At 33.2% G+C, this 17,817-nt stretch overlaps 1 long non-coding RNA gene across 2 annotated transcripts; it reads left to right on the forward strand.

The window, feature by feature from the left end:
- Positions 1-293: 293 nt before the first annotated feature.
- LOC131028073 (uncharacterized) lies at positions 294-12,756 on the forward strand. Of its 2 annotated transcripts, XR_009358692.1 has the most exons (6): positions 294-633; positions 5,077-5,139; positions 5,365-5,498; positions 9,638-9,707; positions 11,039-11,130; positions 11,311-12,756. It is a non-coding gene; the product is annotated as an uncharacterized LOC131028073 (long non-coding RNA). The 2 variants fall into 2 exon arrangements; XR_009102565.2 differs by lacking the exon at positions 9,638-9,707.
- Positions 12,757-17,817: the final 5,061 nt, after the last annotated feature.

The raw sequence follows: 17,817 nt of genomic DNA on the forward strand, positions 1-17,817 counted from the left end.
ATATGTTCGTACACTCTAAACTGTATCTATGAGTAGCAAATTTGTAAAGTAAACGTATTAAATTTGAGTCGTTATTTTAATGCCTACATTCGTGTTTCACTACTACACAAGAGGGGTATTTAAGACATTAATTTAAGACAAAATATTACTTTTGTCTTAAATATAATTTTTTTTGTTTAACTACTTTTTTTATTATTTAATTGTCTAAAATTAAGACAATAGGGAAAACACGTTTCTAGAACTATATTGTTTCCCTCCAGTCTTTTATTTTCTTCTATCACTAAGCTCAACATGTCAATGCTTCTCCGACGGCAGCGGCTTTATGCGAGGCGTTCACAGTGTTCATTATCAATGGCGGGATCGCGGGAAGGAATGGAGGGGTTTTATTTAACCTACAAAATCCTCCCATATTTTCCCATCCAGCTAGCAGAGGCAGGAGCTACGGGGAAGCAGGAGCACCGAGAGCAGAGGCAACAAACCAAGCGTTTATTCAGAACCTCAAGATTCTGAAGCATCCGTGATTCAGAACCTCCAACTGATGTCATTTCGTGTACTGGTTTTCCAGCTCCATATCGAGGAGTTTGAGATCTTCAACAGTTTTCGATGCCATAGCCGGCCCAAGGGTCGAATCAGGTAAGTTCTTGCTTGAAATTTCCTAAAACATTTGCAACATATCCATTTTGTGCAGTCCTTGCAATCATTTCATTTTTTACCTTAACATCTCTTCAAGGTATTCTATCAAACGATTCAAGTGCGTTGCTTATGATTCCACATTTGCATGTGCATCAGCTAGAATATTTCCAACTTTAATATCTGCCAAAACCGCATTTTCTGCAACTCTTGCTATCATAAGCTTCAACCATGAAGCATGGATTCATCCTCCGCTACCATTGCCCTGTCCGAGCCCAAACTCTATGGGTTTGTATTTTATATATTTATGCACATGTATTGAAACTTAAGCATCTGTTAAACCCTCTTCCTTATTTTAAATTTAAGTGAAGAGGAGTCAATTTAAAGTGGAATTCATTTGACCATAGAAATTTTGTTTTTTCCAAATTTTTTATTAAAAAATATTTATTGAAAACCCAAAAATCCATGAAGAAAACTGAATCGGCGCTAATTCTAACAGTTCCATACACATATTACTCTTATGGATTTCCAACAGGGTTGAAGGTTATACAACATTCACAAGGTAACAATGTAAAAGAAAATTTGTACTAAACCATGCAGCGCAATGCCCTGCTCACCACTATATATATTCAGAGCTCTTATGTAAACGTTTATTATCAATGGCGGGAAGGAATAGCATGGCTTTTATTTTACCTCCAAAATCCGCCCATATTTTCCCATTGGCTTCATTAACAGGACACAATTCGTGTAGGGGTTTTCTAGTGGATGGCAAGGGCATAACTGCAATCTCCATTTCTGCCCTTTGTACCAAGCATATTCTCCAGATCTGGTTTTCCAGGGGTTTAGGGATCTTGAACAGGTTTTTAATTCCGTACATCAGCATCGGTGCCATAGCCCCAGGGTCAAATCGAGGTAAGTATGTTTCAAATCCATGTTTTCAAACATGAAGGAAACTCGTGATTTTCTTAATAGATGCTTATAGGACCCAATTCTTGTAGGGGTTTTCCAATCTACAATCTCCATTTTTGCCCTTTGTGCCAAGCACATTCTCCTGATCTGATTTTCTAGAGGTTTAGGGATCTTGAACAGGTTCAGTAGCGGTGCCAGAGCCCTAGGGTCAAGTCCAGATAAGTACATTTGAACTATACCAAATAAGCTACGGGCTAATGCTACCACTTTTATCACTGACCCACCCAACGTCCCCCCCAACCCACCCTGCATGGAAGCACCATAGGCGTACAAAATCGCCATCTCTATTCTCTTGGTTGGAGCACAATCTCTTTTTTGTGTAAAGGCTTTTAGCGGGGGAAACTTGTTATCGCAGTTGTAGCTCCGCAAGCCTTTCTCATAGCAGAGATAGGTAATCAGGCCCCCCTCTTCCCAATGAGTAATTGAAATCCACCTTTCTCGTAGAGGTACTTAATTTGCATAGACTCCAGCTTGTAATGCGCATACCCATGACTGAGGTAGGCATAGCAACGCATGATAAGCATACCCAGCCAGGTAGGCATACTATGTATTCGTAGGCCAACAGTGTTGTTTTCCCTCTATGCAACATCCATAAAATTCAATGAGATTGGGATGTTGCACTATATCATAAATTGACTTCACTACGTGAGAATAGATGTGGTGACCTATGTCATTTTGTTTTGGTGCTTTAAAAATGAGAGAATTGCATGCCAAATAATCGGGATTCCATGAGCCATACAAAAAGCTTTAGAAAAAATCATGCAAGATGTGGAGTTGTAAAGGTAAACATGGTCAATCTTTGTTGTGGTTCTATAATTACATGTTACAAGTTTTAACACTTTCCTTATCCTAAATTCATCTCCATCTAGAAAGAATTAAGTATTTTTCTGTGCCTTCTGAAACTAAAAACAACATAGCCATGAAAAGATGAGCTCCGCATATGATTGAGACTTTGTTCAGCTATAACCAATATAGCTACCCATCACCAATAGATTTAAGGTTCAGTAGTTAGTCTAAAACAACGAAACATGGAGAAAGATGACAAAGGTTTGTGAACAATTTAGCAGTTCTTGTTGCTATAACACAATTTGAACTCAAATGACTTCAATTTTCAGCGTTTGCCACTGGTACTATTTTGTTGAATTTATCTAGATGGAATACTCCAGAGATAGAATTTGTAATGAAATAAATAAATAAATAGGTAGTGGCAATGTGTATAGTATGTATCACTGACCTGCACCATATTTTATTGTAAATGTGGAAGAAACCCACACATTTTAGCTGTCTGATATGAGGACCTAACTATAGGATCTGATTTTAAAATTACAACACCAAGTTTTTCTAGTAGAAACTATAAGAAAATTCATTACTCTAGCCTATGTGTATCTTGCTAATGAACACCATAGAAATACTACATGAAATGAAGGACCTGCATCATTGTTTCCTTTTTTACATATACAAACAAAAGTACTTGGGTCAATGATGTCTTAGAGACACTGTAATATAGCCTCTCTTGTGTATCACACGCAAGTAAATATATCTGAAATACTCCAAGAGAACTTGAGTCCATATATCTGAGTGCCACATGCAAGTAAATATATGTGATTATGTTTTTGTAATTTGAATAACTGTTCCAAATTTTCTCTATAATTTTGTTTGAAAAATAAACCATCACACCCTTCTACCTAAGGTCTCAAACTCGATTTAGTAACAATCATGCATGCTCACACAATCTTGTACTATATTCTAGATTACAAAATTAAAGAGTTACCCTTATCTTTATGTGGAACTATGTCAATTTGAACAATTTTTTCAGCATTGTCCTAGACCTGTGTTGTCCCTGAGATAGCTTTACTGAAATCTAAAACCCTCGAATAGAATTAGATGCTGTATGTTTAAGTGTAAATATATGAAATTATGATTCACAAATTCAATTCTCGTTTCAAATTTTCCTACTAATATTGTTTGGCATAGTCAAATCTAAAACACTCCAAGAGAATTAGATGTCATATATTTAAATATAAATATATGTAATTATGATTCTCAAATTCAATTTTTGTTTCAATTTTTCCTACTAATATTGTTTGGCATAGTCAAAGCTAAAATACTCCAAGAGAATTAGATCACATATGTTTAAATGTAAGAATCATATATGTAAAAATATTGACTCTAGTAGAAAATGACCTATAATGCCATTTTATATGAACTAAACAATGCAACTGCCACTAATCGACCAAAAAGGCAATTACCTGGTAAGTAGTAGCAACAAGTTCCATAGGCTTAGGGTCAAACTTCCTGTTAACATTACAAGTACCCAGAGAATATATCCATGTAAGTTTTCTATGTTTTGTCTTTGTCTGATAGAACTGCCTGAACACCTTTATGCATCTTACCTTTATCAAGTAGCAAAAGTCAATAGGCTAAGCTGCAGAAATAGGTACATCTAATAGTTGTGCTATACAAAAAAAGGGCATACCATTTCAACTGGCAGATTAAGATCAAATGATTTGTAACTCGGCCAAAACCCAGTTGTCAAAATTGTCACAGTCTAGTTTATGTTAGGATGTGCATGAGAGTTTTCATTAACATAATCATCAAAATGCCCTTGGTTCTCCTTTGCTAATGTTAATCACCAAAAAGGCAATTACATGTTTACATTAATCACGAAACTATGGAAAATGTATTTAATTTAATCTTAAAACTAGTTTGAACAATGGTTATACTACCAAATATTTTAGCTGAAAGTAAAATCATAATTGCCATCAACTTGCACATAGGTCATCTGAATGTTTTGTTTGTAGCTATATGTAAAACATGCAAGCAGATTGAAAGGTAAGGTTTGTACCAATCAACTGAAACAAAATATTATATGAATGATTAATCTTAATTCTCTAAATAATTTGCTTATCGCCATTATCATAAGGGTTCTTACATGAGTGCATCAAGCCAGAGGCTGATTTGTGTTGAAGTTGGATAGAAAGATAGTGAAAAGAGATTAGACACAGATTTTTCTCTGCATAGGTGACATTCTGTTAAACATATCTCATAAATACAAATCTGAATTTCAAGGATACTCAAGATCAAAATCTTTTTGTAGACAAAATATTCTGCCCACCTAATTTCCCGTAGTTTGTCAACATCTTCGGTGCTCTAGGCCACCATGGTTCAGAGGACATCAACCATTATTTAAAAGCTAGTAATATGTATTCCGTATACATACTAAATGTAGTGCTCAAACAAAAAATTAAAAAAATTAAAAATTATAGTAATGCCAAGAAAAGACTTAGTTCAACCTTATCTCGAGGCATGAGCCTACAATCAGGTCAGGAAGAACAAAGTTGTATTTTATTCCCAATTCATGTCTGTATATGAACACTGAAAAATCAAATGGAATACCAACTTAGATAGGCATTGAATTATGAAATGACTCTCATCTAGCTTGTATGTGATACTAAATTATGAAATGATAATATACAGGCTGTTGGAAGAAGTTCACACAAGATGATTGAAGCTGCAATGCAATCAACTACAAAGGGAAAGGTAATTTGTTATCATGTTTTTATTTTCATTGCCCTCCATTTGATTTAATTATTTTCAGGACCTTCTAGCATTTTTACATTGTAGGTCATAATAAAATAAGAATATCTTGAATCTGTGACTTAGAATAGACCAAGAGCACTATTACAACATAACTGAGTGTTGTCAGCTAGGATGTTTTTTAAATTCACTTTGAAACTAACTTTTACTAGTTTCTGCCTTGTACAGATCCAAACAATTAGGCAAGCTTACTTTCCAAGCATTCTTCAAATTTTAGGGGTGACTGGAAGAGAAGATTCTTTGTTCTCGATGGCTGTGGAATATTGTATTATTACCGCCAACAAGACTGGGGCAAGCAAATGGTAAGACAATTAAGGCCGCTGCATTTCTGGTATTTGATTCATACATTTTTTTAGGTGCGGACATTTATATGTTTATCATTCCCAATTTTTGAGGTAAGGAAATTTATATGTTTTTCTTTCTGTAAATTTTGATTAATGGATATGTTTTGTAGGATAATGCTTTCCAGCATTCTCTTAAGATAGGTCATCATGCAACTGATCATGTATCTGTTTTATTTGGTCGGTTTCCTTCCTCTCATCACCACGGACCATCACAAGATGAGAGGTCTATTGCACACCATACTGTTAATCTACTTTCATCAACTATTAAGCTGGATGCAGAACAAACTGATCTGCAGTTTTGTTTCACGATAGTTTCTCTAAAAAAAAATATACTTTCCAGGTGTGTGGTTTGATTATTATATATATTGTTAAAACTATCTTTGAATTGAAACCCCACAAAAAACAATTAGATACATCTTTCATGTCTTTCATTGTGGGTTTGTATTGTGTTCTGCCATATGTAGGCAGAGAATGCAATGGATTGTATGGACTAGATTGAAAAAATAACAAGAGTAATTGCTTCACTTTTGGAGATCCTCATCCATATATTAGCATCATTCACCCTTAGTTATAACCCATTCTTGTTTGGGAAGTAGTTGTCAAATGATCTAGACTTTCTAGTGTTGTTGAAGCACTAATATGAGTTTGACCATAGAAGTTTTTCCTTTGATGGCACAGATTCTTATCACTTGTGTCTAGTGGACAAGAATGCACCTTAAGCAACCCAAACATTTTTGGACTTTCTGTAGCAGATGACGATCAATATCTACAATGAAAACATCATCACATGTTATATTATGTTTCTTTCCCTTGTGGCACTCGCTCTTTTATTTTTTGGACAACGGAATGTTCACTCATAATGGCTGAAGTAGATAACTCTATGTTAAATTTGAACCAGAATAAATAGATAGCAGAAAACTAAACTTAAGAACAACACAAACACAAGAAACTCTGAAAAACCCAGCCCACTCAAAAATGAATTTTATTATATCTCTAAAAAATGAATATAATTATTGATAGTTTCAAGTTACTATCAATCACAACCTACAAATCAATCATGACAAAGAAGTCAAACGATACATCTCATATACGTTCTATAAGACTTCATGAAGTCTGAAAACTCTGAACACAGAAAACATATAATATTACTGTTCTGACAGAATCCATACACATCACTCTTGACTTACTACGAGAGAAAAATGATAAGCCAACAATATGATCTTCAATCTGCAGAAGAAGAAAAAGCTCAACGAAAATAGAAGAGCGATCTATATAATGAATCGGATAGCATGTGAAAAAGACTCGACGATGGTAGAGGAAAAGTCATCGACAGTCACATAGATATCTCACTGACAGCAACCATAGCGTTCAGATATACAATGAAGAATTTCGAAAGGAAAACGAAAGCCATCGAAGTGGTACAAGATAGATAAAGGTAAAGGAAGCCACCAAGACGAAGACAAAATAATAATATAGAAGATTGCGATATGAAATAAATGAGAGATGTCAGAGAGGAAATAAATATGCTCAGGTAATACTCCGAACCAATAGAGCATCTCTTGAACATGAAAAATATATGAATACAAACACAGCATCAACCTGGGAACCTAAAGTATAGAAGAAGACCAAAGATAGCATGAATCTTATATCTCTATTGCAGCTATAACTTCAACACTCTATACCAAGGATATTACATTTACAACTTTGTGTCAGGGTAATTATCACTGTCCTTTTCAACATTCTGCCACCCACACAGGATGATTAGTTGGTACATGTGTCAATCAATATTCTTCTTGTCACCAACAATGCTTTATTGGGTCTAGTATCAATGTTGTCAAGGATTTGAAAAGTTACTAGTCATAGCTAGCTCTGGTTACTTGTATGGTTCCTAGAGATGTGATGATTGGCATTCAAAACTTTTGCTACTTGTTTATCTGAGAATGATGACTTTGGTATTTGTTATGGAGACTATTAAGGACTCCTGTCCTTATTATCCATTATTAATCCTAATTTGTGTTGCTTGCATGTCTCACTAACTTGTTCTAGCTCACTGTCATAGGTATTTGACCCTTGTTATCTTTGACTAGTTGGGACTGCTCCTTGATCTTTCTTTTGTTGCAGATCTTATGTTGGCTATATTTATTGTCGGTGTCTGATATTACCTTCATCTCACGAGGCAATGATAAGACCTTAGTGCTATAATATACCAACTATGGCCAACTGTCTATACTGTCCTCTAGCTAAGACTGCAATGCCTTTATGACTCTTCAAGGGTTTTCTTCTGTATTTTCTTGTGGCTGATCTAGACAGTAATTGATTTGATAGCTCTATCACTAATCTTTGGATCAACATACCTAGCGACTGTCTTCCCACACTACTATGACCTTTATGATGAAATATTAACCTGCCAATGTATTGTTTTCATTGCCGAGATTTCTTTGTTATACTTCAGTTGTTTCTTTATGTACCACAGTGATCTTTCACTTTATGGCCTGATTTATGAGGAATGTCTTTCTCAGATCTGTGTTATGTAAGCTATCTTGAATGGTATTCACTTTCATTCTTATTGACTATAACTACATTGTAATCACTTCTCTTGAGGACTATTTTCTCACTGTATTTGATGCTCTGTAATGACTTTGAAGACTATCATTTCCATCATTTTGTTGCTTACTTTTTTTTTGATGCCTTTGTTCCTTGGTTCTGATCTCCTTAAAGTGTTGCAACCAAAATCTATTCTCCATCATCACACTATCTTTATCATTGTCATTTGAAACGTGCCTATGCCCAAACAAGGCTTTGTTCTGTTTGGGTCTTGCTTCAACAGTCTCTGTGTTCTTGGGATCAATCCCTTGCATGTGCTATCCCCATTGAATGTTTTAATCCTTGCTCATTAATAGCTATGGCATCCTTGCTATGCTTTGTAATAATCATTATCATCTCTTTCTTTGCATTGGAGTTTGAAATCACATCATATATTGAGTTGGTTTATAACATGCCAAGACTGTCTTTTCTTCATTCTCTTTGGTCCATTTGGTCTGTGATTTGACAATGATATCACAATATTTTTTATTGAGAATGCATTTTGATGAGACTGTGGCTCTCTAGACTGGTATACCTGTCTTTCTTAAGTATGAGACTCCATCTGTTTACTGTATTTGAACTGCTAATGACATGGTTTTGAAAGAAACCTCATTGTATCTTTTAGGATGGTGACTATCCTTTGTGGTCTTATGAATATGGCTTTCAATCTTTCCTCATCTTATACTCACTATTCACTATCATTGTTGTGGATGACTTATCAAATTTGGGTTTTGTGCTGCTACAGGAGTATGGTTTGATCCTTTTGATTGATCTCTCTGCCCTTGATGCCATAATGCTTTTTGATAACCGGTGCATGCAAGGAGAGGCTAGTCTATTCCAATCCCTTTAAGTCTTTAGACATATGGTGCTAATGATTACTTTCGTGATCTTCACATGCTTAATTCTTTGATAATGACTGTGTATGCCTTCCAAAACTTTGTCATTTAGATTGTATTTCTTGTGCTACGGTCTGCAACATGAATATAAGCTATGGTATCATGGCATTGATATTGATGATGGCCTTCACTTGTATAGTTCTATGCCCTAGTGTACATTACCTTTACCTCTATGACTGTATTTAGGCTTTAAGACTAGTTAAAAACTTCCTTAGAAAGTTTGTACTCCTTTATCAACATTGCTACACTGACAATGAAATATCCTTAAAACAAAAATTAGGACTGTCTCATGACCATCATATTCACCTTTACCTTCTCTCATGAGCCTGATATGTCTTTGACCTTTACTTCTCTCATGAGCCTGATTTGTCTTTGAACATATCACTGCTCTGTGCTTTCTACTGGTCTCAAGACATTAATGCTTTCAGGCACTTTCTCAAAGAGGCTTAAGGCTTAATCTAAGCCTATTTTTGTCCTGAAAACCAAAAATAGGTAACAGTTATATGTATTAATTTGTGCTCAAAATGTAAAAATAACTGAAATTAGATGCTTATCTAGCATACATCTTGACATTCAAAAGTATTGTTCTTCATGGTTTCTCAAATCTATGTGTCACAGGGCCTGTGATGATTAAATATACCATTGCTTTGTAGAATTTGGGACATATAAAGAACTTCTTCGCTCCCAGGTACTTAATGTAGCTTTTACTATACAAGAATTAGTACTATGTACTTGTATTGAACATGTGGAAATAAGAAGAAAGGCTGTCATATTTTTATTTTTACTTGGACAAATAATATTCTTCCCGTTGTAAACATTCTGTTTACTTTTAATAAAATCACTCAACATATTTTCTAGATGTAGGAATGACTTATATATGTTTTTTTTAGGTAGAGAAAATTTTGAATGAACGGTTGATACACTTTGTGAATATTGATTTACATGATGTGAAGGTACTGTTGATTTAACTGAATAATTTCTATATAGATCAGTGTCCATTGTAACTTAACATATGGCTTGAGAATTTTCACTAAATCTTTTTCCAATTTATATAATAAAATATATTCGTGGACAAGATCCATGATATGTTCTATAGTGCTTTAGAGCTGATACATACTGATAGTGAACATGTGGTGTGGTTGAACAATTATGTGAAGCTAGAAATTAGTTAATAGAGGACCCAAATTTAGTGAACCGAAAGTTTTGTAGCTTGTTTTAAAAAACTTAAAAGATTGCAAGGAAGAGTTATAGAAAACCACTCACATGAAAATGAATTGACCTAAAGCACCATTTCTTAACCAAGAAAATTTGCTTTCACAGTTATATTTTAATTTGGGTTCATGTACATATCATTTACTATTCCTCAAGCCTTAGCTATGAACTATTTGTTTTTGTATGATTACTAGTGACCTTCTGAATGCAGATTGAATACAGAAACAGACAACAAATTAAATCTTTTACTTGTCTTTTTGGATTCCCTCTTTCCCATGTACACAGAAAAAAAATCATTACATACACACCATGGCAACTAAAATACAACATTGATGACATTTAATATTATATTAAACTTGACTTATAATTCTCTAAATCAATATAAATATTCAAGCACTTTCCCTTGATCATTTTATTCTTCATCATACACAGTATGCCTCTAAACCTCTTAACCTTTTTTTGTTCAAGGCATTGATGGAAATATCTGTAATCTGGGATTTGATCTGTAACAAATGAACTTTAAAATTATAATCTTGATAAGCTTTCTATTGTTTTGAAATGTGATTTAGTGTTCTCTCCACTTGTATGAAATATTGGATATTTGTTAACATGAATTGTTCTTTGATTATCATAATACAATATTGTTTCTAAATCCTAATTCTTAAGCTCTTCTATTTCAGCTTTAATCCTAATTTTTCAGGCTCTCCTCTCAGAGTCCCAACCATATTGGTTAAACATGCTGCTCCAAAAGTTGAATACTTCTCTCGTCAATGACAATTATATAAACGATTTTTTTTTATGTTCCAGATATATTGGAAAGTATCAACGAGTATATCGATGATGCTGAAATGATGGATAAAATGACTACCAAGAGCCGATGTGAATTGAAACACTGACCTGTATGATTTTGATTTGTTTGCAATTATTTTTCAGGCTTTCTTTATTGAATAATATGCTATAAATTACTTCCAAGATTGGAAAGAGTTGGTTTTAGAATCTATTCTAAGCATTTGATTAAATTTAGTTAGAAAGAGGGTAGTTTGAAGATTGATGACTTACACTTGTTTTGCATTGAACAGGTTCACACTGAGGATTAGAATCAGACCATGTAGGTGCCAACTCACAAACATAAATGTATCGTTCAAAATTTCGGTACATTCTCTTTGTGTTGCTAGAGCTAGATAGATATTGTAAGGTTTTATTGAAGAAACACACTTGTTTTATTTTCAAGGCAACAAAAAGTTGTTCAATACAAAAACACAAAATGACTGGCAATGGTCACATTCTCAACCATTATTTAGACTTAAAACTCACTGCTAAACCAAAGGGTGTTTTGAGACCCAAGATTCTGAAGGATAAAATTAAAACCAAAGGGTGTTTTGAGACCCAAGATTTTGAAGGATAAAATTATTTTTAAAGGGTGGTAGCTCAATGGACGAGTACCTGCTTTACAAGCAGGAGGATGGTGGTTCAATTCCATCATGCCCTAACATATGTGTAAATGTGCACCAATAATGAGGTTGAAACCGAGAGCTGTTTATCCAGAAACAGCATGGACAACAATGTGACAGTCCTTTATTTTAAAGGTTGGTGTGCTTTGGTTGGCTTGTAGTATGCTTATTTACTGTAGGGACTGTAGCCATGGTAAGTTGCCTTGTTTTTCACTTTTCAGAATTGAGAATGGTTGATCTTATTTCGTAGTATTTCTTTCTTGAGAAATTTGCTGTTAAAAATTAATGAGAATTTAGCAATCTAGCAGCTAGTTGGCTTGGATTTATCATTTTATGTCATCTGATGATTGGAATGTCCTTAAAATCCAAGCAAACAATACTGATTTTTACCTCTGCCTGTCAGTCAACAATTACCTTGATCACAAGTCTAGTATATTTCACTTCCATATTACCATGCCTGTGTTTATGTCTTAAGATTACTAATTCTTTGAGGTTGAACTCTCAACAGGCCTTACATTTGCATACACTGAAAGTGTCAGTTTTCCATTGCTTCATATTCTCACGGGACACTTTACTATCAATGGCTTTAATTTTTCCAGCTAAGAAGATGTGATCTGTTTCAAAATCCCTGGCATGCTGTTTTCATCAAAGACTAGAACCATTTTGACAATTATTGAAGCAATTTTAATTTGATTTTTGTGTTGACAGGGCATAGGCCTTAAGAATATAAGCAAGGGAGAATAAATCTATGATTCTTTGATAGCGATAGACTGGGCTAGTCCTGAGACCATAGATAGCATATACCAATCCCTTATAAGAGAAAGTAGCTAGATGTGAGAGGGAATATGTATGCATATCTTGAGATTGGTCAATTGAGCAAGAATAATATTATTTTGAAGAGGTTGAATTTCTATGATATGCACAATCCCAGCATCCATTCTTTGGTACACTATTAAACTCCAGAGGTTAACAACAGAGAGAAACCAGTTATAATTTCTCGTCATTATAAATATTATGTCCTATATGATATAATAACTTTAATAGATGATTGAGGTCCAAATTTTTGCTTTGTTAGTCTATGGAGAAATGCCATTCTAATGTTGTATTTTTCATCATCTTGTAGACCAAATGTGTGGTGGCTGGAAGAGGTATTAGGGATATAGATACATATAAATAACGGATACCTCAAGTTGAGACAATTTTTTATTGTTTAAGTGTTATTTATATGTATCTATATCCCTGATACCTCTTCCAGCCACCACACATTTCAGGGCACCGCTACATTCCACTTATATAGTTTTCCAATTTTCAGAGCACCGCTACATTTGGGTTTACAACGAAACCTTAAAATCTATCACTGATCCTCTAGCGGGTGGGTGGGAGGCTAATGTTGGTGGGGATTCTAGTTAGATAGTGAAGAAAATTGAATCTGAGCACTATGCAAAACTAGGAGTAGATCCCAGCAAGCTGGAAGGAGGCCTTGATGTTTCGAGAGATACAGTGAGCGAAGCTACACTAAGGTTGGTTAGTTTTTGTTATGTACTATATCTTTGTAGTTTGGAAAAGAATGCTCAACTTGTAGTAACGACTATCTAAAGATTGTATTTTCTCTTTTTAAGTAATAAGAATATTAATACTTTTGTTTGAAAGATATTTTTAAATATATTGTTAAGATTTTGTCATGTTTGTTGAATGTGATTCTATTATTCTGTGATATTCATATTTTCTCTTAGTTCTTTTTGAATGTGTATGCAATGGTATTTTTAATCACTAGTTATGCCTTTGTTATGATTCATGATGGGCTTTGTACTTTAATAGTTCTTGCATTCTATTGATGATCTCTAGCTCTCTATTTCTATCTTCTTGGCTTAGGATAATCCTTCATGCTATGTTTATCACCATTAGGACTATCACACAACTTAAGGTTGCTATGAGATATCTAGCTCCCTATTTCTATCTTCTTGGCTTAGGATAATCCTTCATGCTATGTTTATCACCATTAGGACTATCACACAACTTAAGGTTGCTATGAGATATAAATGGATGTTTTAAGCTCATGGCTGCTCTGTCTTGTCACTTGTCATTATTCACTGGTTTTTCTTTTTTTGAGCCCTTTTGACTGTCATAAACTTCTGACAATTCTAATGTTTATATTTTTTAATACATTTTTATTGAAAACTACACAAAAAAATTTAAAATAAATTGTTTATTTTTTTAATACCTTTTTTAATATTGTCTCTAGAGAGACAATAGTTGAGATCTAAAGACACATCGTCTCTCGAGAGACAGTATGATTTTAATCCCAACTATTGTCTCTCTAGAGACAATATGTCTTTAAATCCCAAATTGTTCCTACAAAGACATAAAAAATTATGTTTTCTATCGTCTTTATAGAGACAATCTTAAAGACGATAATTTAAGACACTCGGTTAAAGACATTTTTTAAGACAATACCAAACTTTTTTTTTGTCTCAAATTGAGACAATTTCCTCAAAAATTGTCTTAAAAATTGTCTTAAAACACCCCTCTATGTAGTAGTGTTTGCATTCAACTATTTCTTTATGACATTGGATAAACGTATTAACATTTCTATTTGGATATACTTCCGTGCAACATTTATCTACTGTCAAAGTTGTGTAGAAGGTTTTATCTACTGTCAAAGCTATGTGGAATGCAAATTACAGTAGAAGATTACCATTCCAGGTGATAACCCAACTTAACTTAGGAATATCATTGGAAATAATTTGTTCACTTTACAGTCTTATAATGTGTTTATATCGTTAGAATCAACGTTGGATTTCAACTTGCCCTCCTTCATAGCTTTCTTGCTAACTCAATAACCTTTCAAGTAAAAAGGGTTTGCAATTACATTACATAATTATTTGCAGAAATGGATAATAATTTCAGAGGAGTGTCTGAGTTTAATTTACAAAGTAGTCTTATTCGCTTATCTGCTATGCCCGTCATATTATATTTTCATTAAATTTGGGTAGTAGATCAAACTTACTTATTCTTTATTGAATAAGGTAGCTTTGCATCAGTTTACACCATTTTAGTTAATTTTTTAATCAGACGAACTTCAATCGAATCAAAATCACACTACATGTGGACAAAGTTCAATTGATCAAAAAAGTTTATATAAATTGGATGTAAGTTGGTTTAGATTATTTTCATCAATTTAAACATCTTTATAGAATACATATTTATATGCATTAGAATCAAAATGTATATGGAAAGAGTTCATTTTATGAAATTATCTAAATTGGATCTAAGTTAAATAAGAGTATTTTCATCGATGTGAACATCTATACAAAACTTATTATGTTCTATTTTGTTGATCCTTTCTTATAATAATAATTAAATACTTTTTTATTTCATGTGGTAAAACATTGGCCATTTTTTTAACTTCTTGTGGAAATTTTATTGTATGTTCCTTATATCTATATTGATTTCTAATTGCAAGTGTGACTTGAAGTATTGGGTTGACATGTGCTATAAAAATTTGGATACTAGTATTAAATCTACATGTTTTGGTGGTTATGGACTAGGTCATTTAGGTCCTCAAGAAACCTTCATTAGAGGGTAAATTTATTGAAAAATATAACACATGTTTGCTAAAGTAAGTTTATCTAGTCCATGTTAAGATATCATTTCTAATATTTTCAAATAAATTTCAACAAATGTAATTTGATTAAATGTACCTTGCTTTAATTCTTTTGATCTTTGCGTTAGTTTACACCATTTTAGTTGGGACATTAACTCATCTTGTGAAATGCAATTTTCTATATTATTTCAAGTATCAAGATTCATTTCCTAAATTGTATTCTAGCATAAATGCACCACACTATTTATTATAATATCACAAGAAAGGAGGATATGCAAAAATATTTCCTACAATAACATTATGAGGACAGTGTTGGGCAAGTTTCAACATTTTAACAATGACAAACAAAGAAACATATTTAAATAAAAAATAAACAATAAATATTATAGCACAAGTGTATGCCAAGAAAATCGTTTCAAGAGAGAAACTCCACACTTCCAAGAGAATCAATATATTATTCATTAAACCATGATTACAATGAACTTATATAGAAATCCTTCATAGGAGAACCACCAACCATAGGAAACATCACAAACCAAGATCATGACTGAAAGAAACTTAGAGAGAGAGAGAGAGAGAGAGAGAGAGAGAGAGAGAGAGAGAGAGATAATATGTTCATCAGGAAATGATGAATGAGGGCACAAGGAATTCCATATGGCCCAACTAGATGCAAGAGTAGTTAGAAGTAAACTTATCTACTTAGGAAATATAAAATGATAACTTATATCTAGCTGAGTGGAACTTAAGCAATAGTAGATAAATAGTATTTACTCCAACACCCCCCTTTAAGTGCAACTTAGGGAGAAACATTTATGACGCAATACTAATATGAGAATGCAATATGATATGATGTTGGGTCTCGATAATCAAGGGCATGTTAGGTACCCATGTACAATGCAAATACAACTAATCTTCACAATTAAAGAAAAGGAGAAAATATGACGAGACAAAAATCCTCTCCCAAAAAGACAAAATGCAAATGAAGATAGGTGAAAGGATGAGTGATAAATGGAGGTCTCAATTCCAATATTACCCAAGAGCACAAAAATACAATCAATAACCCCCCATAAGAGAGAAGGAGAGAGCCAATAGATTTTCATTAAATTTGGGTAGCAGATCAAACTTATCTATTCTTTATTGAATAAGGTAGCTTTGCATCAGTTTACACCATTTAAGTTAAATTTTTAATTAGACAAAGTTCAATCGCATCAAAATCACACTACACGTGGACAAAGTTCAATTGATCAAAAAAGTTTATATAAATTGGATGTACGTTTGTTTAGATTATTTTCATCAATTTAAACATCTTTATAGAATACATATTTATATCCATTAGAATCAAAATGTATATGGAAAGAGTTCATTTTATGAAATTGTCTAAATTGGCTCTAATTTAAATAAGAGTATTTTCATCGATGTGAACATCTATAAAAAAATTATTATGCTCTATTTTGTATATAACTACTTTCTATACCTTCTCTTCATTGATTGCATGATTATAATTTGTCTCATGTTGATACTTTCTTATAATAATAATTGAATACTTTTTTATTTGATGTGGTAAAACATTGGCCATTTTTTTTTACTTCTTGTGGAAATTTTATAATATGTTCTTTATATCTATATTGATTTCTAATTGGAAGTGCGACTTGAAGTATTGGGTTGACATGTGCTATAAAAATTTAGATACTAGTACTAAATCTACATGTTTAGGTGGTTATGGACTAGGTCATTTAGGTGCTCAAGAAACCTTCATAAGAGGGTAAATTTATTGAAAAATATAACACATGTTTGCTAAAGTAAGTTTATCTAGTCCACGTTAAGATATCATTTCTAATATTTTCAAATAAATTTCAAGAAATTTAAACTGATTAAATGTACCTTGCTTTAATTTTTTTGATCGTTGCATCAGTTTACACCATTTTAGTTGGGGCATTAACTCATCTTTGAAATGCAATTTTCTATATTATTTCAAGTATCAAGATTCATTTCATCTTAAACTATATTCTAGCATTTGCAACACACTATTTATTATAATAGCACAAGAAAGGAGGATATGTGAAAATTTTTCCTACAATAACATTATGAGGACAATGTTGGGCAAGTTTCAACATTTTAACAATGAAAAACAAAGAAACATATTTAGATAAAAAATAAACAATAAATATTAAGCACAAGTGTATGCCAAGAAAACCATTTCAAGAGAGAAACCCCACACTTCAAAGAGAATTAATTTATTATTTATTAAACCATGATTAAAATAAAATTATATAGAAATCCTTCATAGGAGAACCACCAACCATAGGTCTGAAGAAGTTATTGTTAGAGGAAACATCACAAACCAAGATCATGACTGCAAGAAACTTCCACATAGAGAGAGAGAGAGAGAGAGAGAGAGAGAGAGAGAGAGAGAGAGAGAGAGAGAGAGAGAGAGAGAGAGAGAGAGAGAGAGAGAGAGAGAGAGAGAGAGAGAGAGAGAGAATATGTTCATTAGGAAATGATGAATGATATTGAGATATCTACAAATGCAC

The sequence above is a fragment of the Cryptomeria japonica genome, chromosome 8, assembly GCF_030272615.1.
Source record: "Cryptomeria japonica chromosome 8, Sugi_1.0, whole genome shotgun sequence".
NCBI classification, from domain to species: Eukaryota; Viridiplantae; Streptophyta; class Pinopsida; order Cupressales; family Cupressaceae; genus Cryptomeria; species Cryptomeria japonica.